Below are 11,825 nucleotides of genomic sequence, written 5' to 3' on the forward strand. Positions count from 1 at the left end.
CCCGCTTTCCCACGGCTGGTCGCACGTGCGACTCCACGGGCTGCTGATGGGCAGTGTGCGATTGGCTGGGCGCAAGACCCATCATCAGCCCACAGAGCCACATGTGCAACCGGCCATTGGAAAGTGAGGCACAGCAGCAGTGGCAGCGTGGGGTGGTGGGTGGCAGCAGCCGCCGCATGCGAGCCCCCTACCCCACCCCACCCCACCCCACTCTGCATCTGCCCGCCACCACCAGAAGGGGTACACTTCTTTAAAAAGTTTGAAAACTCCTGTTATATATTGGTCTTGACTCCACAGTTCAGAATAAAGGAGGGCAGAAGGGAATAAAAGAGCCAGCAAGACTGCTCAGTATCTCAGGAGAGAACAGGATGTTGCTTACTGGTCCATCACTAACCAGGGAGTGAATCAGGTTGTCTTCTTCTAATGAAACAACTTGTGAGTGGACTGTGCTGAGGAACCTTTGGGGGCAGTCATGTGATACAGATGGAAAGTGGGGCAGAAATACAGATCTTTGATAGCAACTTCAGAGTTAGTGTGGTCCAACTTCAGAGTTAGAAGTAGTCCTCATGGACAGATCAGAGGGCAGGTGAGGCAGACAAAGGTGGTTGGTAAATGCATGCGTATTATGTATATATGCACTCTGCATATATTTCATATTGATAAAATCAGTGGTCTTTCCACACTTCTCTGCAAGAATTTAGCAGCAGACACTGTAGTAAAATATCAGATTACTAAGATTGCAATATTTTTACTAAGTACATGACAGACAACACATTTACTTTTATACTGTTATAGAATTTGATTTTATTTGCAAATTCTATAACATTTGTTATAGAATCTGAATTCTGATTTGCAGTTTAGTGTTATAGATAACACTAAACTGCAGCTGGCAGAATAAATCAAAACACATCTTTCCATTGTGCCACCTTTTTTCCCCATGGTCTTCTAGTCATGAATGCAAAAAAAATACACACCTCCTTTCTCTCTCTTCTATCTATGTAGCATAGACAGTCTGCAGAAAAATATACTTTTAGTTTTAGATGCTACCCCAAGAGAATTTGACCATCACTCCACTCCCTTTAATGGAATATTGATTTTTTTATACTTTACTCTCTAGCAATCAATATTCTAATAGATGCACAATATACTGGCAGAAGGATAGAGTACCTAAATAGAGATGATTATTCAGAAATCAAGGCTAAATCACAAAGCAAAATTAAATAGGGGGATGAAAAAGGAGGCAGAGCAACAGAAAAAAAAAAGAAAAAACGAGGTGGAGGAAAAGAAAGCAGAACTGTAAGTATGACAGTGAGAAACAAAGATTAGCTGGAGGAGAAAAAGGAATGATGTGTACAAGTGAGCGGACAAACTGTGAAGCTTTATTCCATAATACTCATTCAAGCCTCTTATTTTTGCCAGGGGAAGGGCAGAGGAACTTCAATATATCAGATTGGGCTCAAAGTGTTTGCCCTGCCAGCATGGTTCATCTCACCCTGTAGAAAGTGTCAGACTGAGAAAAAAGTAAGTGTAGACATCTAAGGACGACTACCTAGAGAGGACACTCAGTAGATGCTGATGGAACAGCGGGGCCTTCCAGTGGCTATACAGGCCAGGGGCAGCCAGTTTGAACCCAGCAAGCAAGGCCAAAAGAGCCAGCTGTCTCTTTGAAGGGCCTTTGCCAAGTAAAATTAGGATAAGAAAGGAACAGTCCCCCCTTGTCTTAATCCAAGAGGCCAAGCTTGGTCACGGACCTATCTCCATCTACAACTTTCTGACTGAACTGGCAGAGGACTATTGTTTGTTAGGAAATGTAAAGCCCAGGTGGCCAGGAATAGCAATATACAGCTCTAAACTTAGAGCCAGCTTACTTCACCGAGTGTTTCAGTGACTCAGGAAAACTTGTAACGAATTCCAAAACAAGAGGAAATCAAACACAGTGCTCGGTGCTAACCGCCCACGATGCTCCTAGCTCCTATCGAATGGGAGAGGAGAGGACAAATGATTTCCTGGTTTGTACGGTGAGAGTTGGTTAGAGCGCGGTGCTAAGGTCATGGGTTCTATCTATTCCCCGCTGGATGTGATGATCTCTTGAGGTTTCGTCCAGCCTTACTCCTCTATAAGCTGTGACCCATTTTAATGAGAAACACCAGAGATCTTCTGTGTACCACAATGGAGGATGCTCTGGGCAAGGTTTCCCCTCGCTTTATGCAGGTTCTGTTATGTGCGCATTCACTCTTATGCGATGACCCTTTTTATAACAAAAATTCATTATATGCTAGGTAAATTCACTCTTACGCGATTGGTGTGGTGGAAGCCCGCAGTCAGCTGATTTTGTGCGGTACATTGTGGGAGTGACGTGCACCAAAATAATCTCCTGTGTGGATCTGTGCTCCTTGCTCGTCGTCTGTGTTTCTATAGTTGTCATCCCCATTATGGTAATATCCACCACTGCCAAGTGCTTGTGTGTACTATCTGCTGTTGGTGAATACCAAAATTGTCCTGTAAAAAGTGGTAGAAGTGCGTCTGGAGGTCAGTACAGTTGAGGTCTTGGAACATATCCCTATTCGTTACATTGTAAAGTGGGTTCCCTTTATGCGAATTCGAGGTACGCACCGTCTTCCAGGAACACATGTACAGCATAAAGCAAGGGAAACCTGTATCTGATTTCTGGTACCTTACATGCTTGCTCGGTCATTGTTTTAAAGGGCTGCAATAGGACGCATGCACTCCTCCCAGTGGCTAGTCATAGTGTAAATATTAGTGGAAATTCATTGGTGAAGTTTGGTAAAAAAGGACTCCAAGGTAAACTTGTTTTTCCAGGTGCAGTTTACTTTCCATCAGGAGGATATTAACAGACTGGCTGAGTTTGCAGAGAACCACCATAAAAATGGGGCAGGAAGTAATTATTTATAATAGAAAAAAATGTCCACAGCTCTCTATGTACATTTGATCAAAGGAAAAGGACAGCTATTATCTCATCTTAGAAACATTACTGCTTGTTGCTATAACAATTCTACAACTATCCCAGGTGCCTTTGTTTATCAGTGCAAAGTTCAGACTTAGTTCACTTCATTCCTTTGACTCCATTTTCTGCTGTTATTATTCAAGAATTTGACGTAAAGTCAAATGACCTTTCATCAACTTTTCACCTACTATGAACAATTCAAGACTTCAACCCATTGTATGGTTCATACAACAGAAGGGTATGGGGGGAGGAGGGGGGAGAGGACAGGGGGCTTTCCATGATCTTTTGCTGATTTTTAAAACTCTCCCTTCCCTAGATGCAAGCAGATCTGTTTCTTGCACGATGAAGTAATGACTCACCACTTTAGTTATTTAAGAAATGGAAAAGAACTCCATCTGGTGCTATCCATTAGCAGCCAAATCGTATTTGTCTTGATCCCAAGGTCTATCTGAAAAAAAATAGAAGTCCTTGATCTACAAAAACAAAGTAGATTCACTGTCAGTAATCACTCGGCACCCAAATTTCCTCCCTATCAGTACAGAAAGTGCTTGAAAACTGGATAAATCAATCCAAAAAGGCAACACTTTGCAGAAACCTGCTGCAAATGTTTAAGGCTTATTGCCATTATCATTCCTTAAATGATGAATCACGTGTACTTTTGAAACATTTGGTTCAGAAGAGGGTAATTCAGAGCGCAGGCCAATCCCAATAGCTATGTAGAAGGGGCACAGGCCTCCAGAGTTCATGCTGAGACCTCCACCTATATTTGGGGGCAGGACAGCCATAGGAAATTGGCTAACAGGAAAAGGTCCATCTATCCCAAACAAAGTCGAGGGTTGGTTGATAGTGACATGAATTTTACTGGAGGAAGTGGTTGGCACGCCACACCCAAGGGAAAAGGTTGACTTGGTTGATAGCAGGCCTCTGAGAAAACTTGTGAAAAGAAGTCAGATAAAGGCACTACTCAAGATTTGGGGAGTTCAGTTTCATGCCTCCTTCTCTTCCAAATGTATCAGAAACACGATTTTTGTGCTTGGATGTTGCAGAAGTGCTCACCCACCCCTGCTCAGCAATTAGTTTGGTCCCATGAATGGCACGTGCCCCTGGCAGCTGGGGGGGGCACAGCTGCGCCAGCAGCAGCGGGAGCATGGCAGTGGCAGTGGGAGCCTGGCAGCAGTGAGCAGAGAGATCCTGCAGATGCTGCCAGCACTGTCGTTGGTGGGGGGCAGGGGGTGGCAAGTGCCAACCATGGGTTGGCGACTACCTGCAGGCACCGCTGGCAGTGTTGGCAGCGGCCAGGGGCAATCATGGACCACCTGCAGACACCACCACCAGCATTGGCGGCAGGGTGGCGAGCTGTGACTGCCTGCAGGCGCTGCCAACAGTGTCAGTGGTACCTTTTTGCAGGGGGTGCACCGCCACGCTCAGAGGGTGCACATGCACCCACGTGCACCTCTTACATATTGCCCCTGTTTGGTCCCCGTACTTTGGCCGTCTTCTTTCCACGCTAGTATTAATCAACAACAGCATACGATCTGAGGTACATTAAACCAGCATAAATGAGTTATGCATCCACGCTCTCAGGTGCATTTATGTTCAGTATGTTCCACAAAAGTTGGCTGCAGTTACTGATAAAGGCTGAAGTAAATCTGTGGATGGTAATATAGTTTTATCCTAACCTACTCAGTGAAAAGTTCCTGAAGTTGCTGTAATACTAATGCCATAAAAATATCCTGACTGGTAGGGCTCTGCGAAGCTTTGGTCGCTGATACGATTCGGTGGAGAGTCGGCCCAATTCAGCAGTCGAATTTCTGAATCTGAATCGAATTAGGAGACCCTTTAATCTCTCTGAATCGGTTTGTAGAGATTCAATGATTCAGACATAGACACAGCTTTAAAAGTTTTTTCTACGTACCAGGTGGCTCATGAACGCTGAGATGGTGGGGTGGATGGGCCATCCCATGGGAGTGCAGGGGAGTCCCCCGCACACTCGGCAGCAGACCTGGAAGTGGACCAGAAGCACTTCCGGTCCACTTCCAGGTTCATTGCGGAGCGCGCAGGGGACACCCCCATCCCCCAGCTCAGCAATTGGTGCTTCCTGGGTCTGGGGGGGTACCCAGGGTCCCTCTGCAGCCAATTGCCGAGCTGGAAGGGTGCAGGGGGTTTCCCCATGCACTCAGTGGCGGATCCGGAAGTGGACCAGATGTACTTCCAGTCCCGTGTAGGGGCCCCCCACACTCCCGTGGAACACTCCATCCGTCTCAGCATCGCAGCATTCACAAGCCATGCCTGGTATCTCGAGGTAAGTAGAAAAAAAAAAAACTTTTAAAGCTATTCTATGGCCGAATTGCTGATTCTCTGAATCAGCATCAAATCTTCAGATCTGCCCGAATCAAATTGGGACAGTGACCTGAATCAACAAATCCAATCACTGTCCCCGAATCGGGCCAAATTCAAATCCGGATCGAATACGGCTTGCTTTGCACACCGCTACCCACTGAGCTCTTACATCTCCAGTCCAGTTACATATAAAATGAGCAGGGCTAGAACCTTTATGTAGGGATCTGGCAAAAAATATATATATTTATACCGACTGGATACAAAAACTCATGGACTAAATATAGACATTGGATTTGTGACACATTATAACCTGCCTAACATCTGACTCCCCAGGTACCTCTCCACTATTTACCAGTTATATTCATTCCCCGCCCCACTACCCCAACCTGTCTCTCACCCATTGACTCCCCAATTTACATTTTCACTGATTGCCTTTCTTACATACATACCAGCCTCCGGCTTCTTTATTACTCATTCCATCCAGGAAGAGCACACACCAACTGCAGATGCTTCCTCAGCCTGGCAAAGGGTGTCTGTGCCTGAAAAATTGCAAAGAAATTTTTTTTTCCAACTATTTGATTTTGTCTAATAAAAGATATCAGATTTACCCAAATAATCTTGTCTGTATATATGTATACAATTTCCATCCTAAATTTCCTACCCAATATCTATATTGTTCCAAGAATGCTGTTTTGAATTTGCTGGTGTATTTTCCTATAGGAGTATTGTTTTTTCATTGACTGTTTAGAAAACAAAACTACAATTATACCCAATTATAGAACAACCAAATATTAGAAGCCTTCTACTAGAAGGAAACTGTTGCCATTAGGGTATGGAAAATTGATGGCAATCAAAACCATTGGAGAGTATTTTTTTCATTTTATTCCAATGGTTTGAAGATATACCATTGCATTCAATTTTCTGTACCCCAAAGGCAGACCAATTTGGTTTATGGTTCTATTAATCCATTCTGAAGGAGAAACACAGCGGTGTCATTACATTGCCTTGTACTTCCCCCGTGTTGGAGTAGTCTTCATAGTTCCTTAGATGTGAGGGGTTGGAAGGGACCTTACAGATCACCGAGTCCAGCCCAGCTGCACTTTGGCAGGAAAGACTGCTGGGGTCAGATGACCCCAGCAAGGTGGGCGTCCAGTTTTTTGCACCAGTTCTGCAATGCAATTTAGGGTGCTGTGACTGACTGCCCCTGGGGCACTACAACAGCTGGGGACTCACAAGAGCACAGGGAAATCATGCTCCAAACCCCATTTTCTGAGCCATTCCCATGTGCTGGCCAGAAGTAAATTCATAGATTGTGAGGGGCTGGAAGGGACCTTGTAGATCATCAGGTCTAGTCCCCCTGCACTAGGCAGGAAAAGACAACTGGGGTCAAGTGACCCCAGTGAGGTGACTGTCCAGTCTCCTTTTAAAGATTTCCAGGGTAGGTGACTGCACCACCACTGAAGGGAGTTTATTCAATAGTCTGGACACCCTGACTGTGAAGAAGTTTTCCTGGAATTGAGCCTGAAGCGGCCTTCCAGGAGTTTGTATCCATTGCTCCTGGTCTTTCCCGGGGGTGCTCTAGTGAACACCTGTTTGCTGAGCCCTAGATGTACTCCCCTGATGTAGCAGTAAGCTGCTACCAAGTCCCCTCTCAGCCTTCATTTCTGTAGGCTGAAGAGGCCCAGGTCCCTCAGCCTGTCCTTGTCTGGCTTGTCTTGCAAGTCCCTGATCATACGGGTGGGTGGCTCATCTCTGGACCCTCTCAAGTTTTTCCACGTCCTTGTTGAAGCACGGTGCCCGGAAGTAGACACAGTACTCCAGCTGCGGTCTCACCAGTGCAGAGTACACTGGGAGAATTACTGCCTTAGTTTTGCATGAGATTCAACAGTTAATGCGTGCCAGCGTGCTGTTTGCCCTGCTGGCCACAGCATCGCACTGCCAGCTTATGTTCACGCGATGATCGATCACTACCCCTAGGTCCCTTTTGGCTATGGTGCAAGTCAAATTGTCACCACCAAGCCTGTAGATATGTTGGAGATTGCTTGCCCCCAGATGGAGCACCTTACACTTCTGAGTGTTGAACTTCATCTGGTTCCAGTCCACCCAACTCTCCAGCCTGTTTAGGTCCGCCTGTATTTGCAACCTATCTTCTAGCATGGCCATGCTCCCCCATAACTTATATACTATACAAACTTTACAGCCTTTTATGACCAGGTCACACACTGCCTTGCCACAGGAGCAGAGGCTGATGTCATCTACCTGGATTTTAGGAAGGCCTTCGACACAGTTTCACATCCTATTCTCATAGGGAAGCTAACAGGCTGTGGAGTGGATGCCTTCACAGTCAGGTGGGTGGCCAACTGGCTTAAGGACCGTACCCAGAGAGTGGTGGTTGACAGGTCATTTTCAACCTGGAGGGAGGTGGGCAGTGGGGTCCCACAGGGTTCGGTCCTTGGGCCGGTATTATTTAATATCTTCGTCAGTGATTTGGACGAGGGTGCCCTCTCCAAGTTCGCAGATGATACCAAATTATGGGGCAAAGTTAATACACCAGAGGGCAGGGAGCAGTTACAGGCCAACCTGGACAGGTTAGATCAATAAGCGGAAAGTAATAGGATGCAATTTAAAAAAGATAAATGTAAGGTACTCCACCTAGGAAGGAGGAATCCCCAGCACACCTACAAGTTGGGGGATGTCCTCCTCAGCAGCTCAGAGGCTAAGATCTTGGAGTCATAGTTGACTCCAAGATGAACATGATCTGGCAGTGTAATGAGGCCATCAACAAAGCCAATTGCACCTTGCCGTGTATTAGCAGATTCATGACCAACAGATCAAGGGAGGTGATGCTCCCCCTCTACGCAGCACTAGTCAGGCCGCAGTTAGAGTACTGTGTCCAGTTTTGGGTGCCACACTTCAAGAGGGACACAGAGGATCTGGAGCGGGTTCAGAGGAGGGCCACTCACATGATTAGTGGTCTCCGTAAAAGACCCTATGAGGAGAGGTTGAGAGATCTGGATCTCTTCAGCCTATACAAAAGACGGCTGAGGGGTGACCTTGTAGCCGCCTATAAATTTATCAGGGGAAGACAGCAGGGAATTGGGGATGCACTGTTTACCAGAGCGCCCCAGGGAGTAATTAAAAATAATGGGTGCAAACTAGTGGAGAGTAGATTTAGGTTAGACATTAGGAAGAAATTTTTTACAATAAGGGTGGCCTGAGTCTGGAATGGGCTTCCAAGAGAGGTGGTGCTGTCACCTAACTTGGAGGTCTTCAAGAGGAGGCTTGACAATCACCCGGCTGGGGTCGCCTGACCTCGGTCCTCTTTCCTGCCAGGGGCAGGGAGTCGGACATGATGATCCACTGGGTCTCTTCCAACTCTATAATCTATGAATCTATTAATCTATGAACTTGGTGTCATCTGCAAACTTGGCCAGCAAGCTTTTCACCCCCACATCCAAATCATTGATAAAGATGTTGAAAAGCTCCAGTCCAAGGACAGACCCCTGACAGATACCACTGGCCACTTCTCGCAGGGACAACACGGATTTGTTCACGAGAACTCTCTGGGTCCTACCATGCGGCCAGTTTTCCACCCACTGAGCTGTTGAGCAGTTAAGCCCATAACCTTCCAATTTTTCCACAAGGATATCATGGGATACTAGATCAAAAGCCTTTTGGAAGTCTAGATATATAATGTCGACGATGGAGGGGCAGAACCAACTTCGAATGTTGTATTTCACAAGAGGACCTCACTACACTAGGGTAAGTCTCTGCTGGTTAAACCAGTTTTAGAGCAGATTTCTATTGGCTGAATTGTGCCAAATTTCCTTAACACAGCAGAGAGAGGTTCCATACGGTGCTTTCTTCCTTCAAATTTGCTTCAGCCCTTACTCTGTACTCTTCAGGCTGAAATTAATTTTTAAAATCTTTCTTCACTGAATAATTCTGTCTCAAATTAACAGATTATGTCAATGCACAGTTTCCAATTTGCAGGCATTAAATCTCTTACTTGACCACCATAGGTGGGGTAACTATAGAGAGCCAACAGACCTCAAAAGTAACAGTTCTATAAAGCTGGTTGTCATAGATATTATCATACCAAATAAAGTACAATATATTTCTTCATTGACTGCCCAAAATTCAGAAGCTACAAAAATGAGTTTAAAATGTTTTAGTATTAGCCACAAAAGTGGCATTTTTAAAGCATATGTTAAATCAGTTTAAAAACAGAACTATGAAAGGTTAATTAAAAATGTATGCATGTTGGGATAGGAAGACTAAACAGACAGACTCCAATAGCAAGCTGATAGCTTCAAAATAAGCAAGAGGGATTTAATTTCATAGTGAAGCTTTAAATTTTTCAGCAGTGCCAAATGAAAGTTTAAAATGATTCAGCTGTAAAAGATTTCCCTGCCTGTCAGGTAAATATAAATTGAGTTAAAATTGGCCAAGGGCCATAACTCATGTGGTAAAACCAACACTGCCATTGGCTATGTACTGAAGCAAAAAGCTCTGAGCATGCTCTTTTTCGCTATTACTTTCCACAAAAAAAGCCAAATCTCTTTTCTCCCAAATAAGAGAACATCACCCTATCATTCATGTGATAAACCTTTCCTATCTTCTTAGAATCTTTATGCAAATGGAGGGAATATTGTAACATATTTCAAAAGACTGCTAAAACAAACAATTCTATGATCAAGATCGTAATTCAACCAAATGAAGGTGGCATTTGACAACAAGATATGACAACAACATCTCAGATGGATGATAAATGTAATATTACTTTATATCTAATTTGTAAAATTGCTATGGCACCACTATAACAAGGGTTTTAAGTGAATCATCAATAGATGCATTATTCAAACTCACAGTAGTGGTGCATATTCACTGTACCACCACACTATTTTGTTGCTATGGACTGTGATTATAGTTCACAGGCAAATGCTATTTGAAATGATAATTAAGCTTTTTGGTCACTGCATTATTTATTTCTTATGTAAATCAACCCGCTCAGTGAAAAAAAAACTTAAAAGATCCCATTTAAATAGGAAACAGCAAAGCAAAAACAAAGATGAAAAAAGAACACTTCAAAGAATAGAGAATAATTGGTCATGGTTTATCTTTTTTCAAAATAGAAAATGGATATACTTCAACAAAAAGGAAGCGTTGGGTACTGTGCAAGGTTTTTCCTGGCATCCTGGAGATTTCAGCACCTCGATTTGTTCAACTTTAAATGAAAAAATCAAACAAAAAGTGTTCTACCAACACCACAAAGCTTTTAAAGAAAAGTATCAATGAAAATGGACACTTTTAAAGAAAAGTATCAATGAAAATAGACACTTTCTGGTGGGGGAAAACACCGCTTCTTGATGGGTCAACCCCCCCGCCCCCCCCAAAAAAACAACTCCCCCCCCCCCCCCGTACAACTGCTTCTTGCATTTTTAAGAAATGTTACCCACCAATAATAAAGTTTAATGCCTGTAAAAGAATTGGGCCTTTTGAAACCCCAGGAGCCCCATTTTACTCCTAGCTTTTCCTTTGGCTCTAAGTGGGTGAGACAACGGTGCCTGCAGCCAGCTCTGGGACATAATCCTTTACCTGGACTGGGGACGGACTCCTCCCCGCACGGCGCTGCCAAGTGCGGCCGCCTTGGCCTGAGGGAGCGCGGCTGGGAGCAAGGGGATCGTTACGCTTCCTCGGCCAACCTGTCACGAGACCTCTGCCAACGGGCCTGCGACCACAGCCGGGCCACGCAGCTTGACCTGTACAAGCCTCAGTAAATGAGTACTAGGAGTAGTAATTATTATAACAATAATAATAAGCACAGTAATATATCACTACATGCTATTATTATTATTATTCCTATTCTGTTATTGCTAATATCCTATTATTCCTGTTAAAAATCATGTATTATATTAATGGGAATACATAGATGTAAGTAATTACTTGTTACGTATATTAATTATTAATCATTATATATAATATATACTTTGCACATATATTATATATAATGATTAATAATTAATATAAATGTGCAAAGTATATGTTATATAAATTTATATAGCAAAGTATATATATTAATATATAGAATATATGTGCTAAGTGTATATATAAATGATTAATGCTAATGGTAATATTGGTAACTACAGAATAACAGTAGCCAATATATATATATAATATATATAAAAGTGTTTCACAAATATGGCTGATATCTTGCTATTCCTGTTATATATTATATTATATTCACACACACATTATACATTAATTACATAATTAATATATAATTAATGCATGAATTAATATTAACTAATAATATTAATGTTATAGTTAATATTAATATCAACTATAATTAATGTGATATATCATTAATATATGCATGCATGAATATTAATGTATATGAATTTAGTGTGTGTGTGTGTAATTAATGGGTATATATTAATTATATAATTAACATACAATTGACAGATGAATATATTAATATTAATGGCATCGGAGGATATTAGCCATAACAAAATATAGA

At 43.2% G+C, this 11,825-nt stretch overlaps 1 long non-coding RNA gene across 1 annotated transcript; it reads right to left on the bottom strand.

The window, feature by feature from the left end:
• Positions 1-246: 246 nt before the first annotated feature.
• Positions 247-11,295, bottom strand: LOC109286191 (uncharacterized). The gene is made up of 4 exons (XR_002094146.2): positions 10,904-11,295; positions 5,755-5,844; positions 3,325-3,413; positions 247-2,499 (listed from the first exon to the last, which is right to left on the bottom strand). It is a non-coding gene; the product is annotated as an uncharacterized LOC109286191 (long non-coding RNA).
• Positions 11,296-11,825: the final 530 nt, after the last annotated feature.

The sequence above is a fragment of the Alligator mississippiensis genome, chromosome 12 (assembly GCF_030867095.1).
Source record: "Alligator mississippiensis isolate rAllMis1 chromosome 12, rAllMis1, whole genome shotgun sequence".
NCBI classification, from domain to species: Eukaryota; Metazoa; Chordata; order Crocodylia; family Alligatoridae; genus Alligator; species Alligator mississippiensis.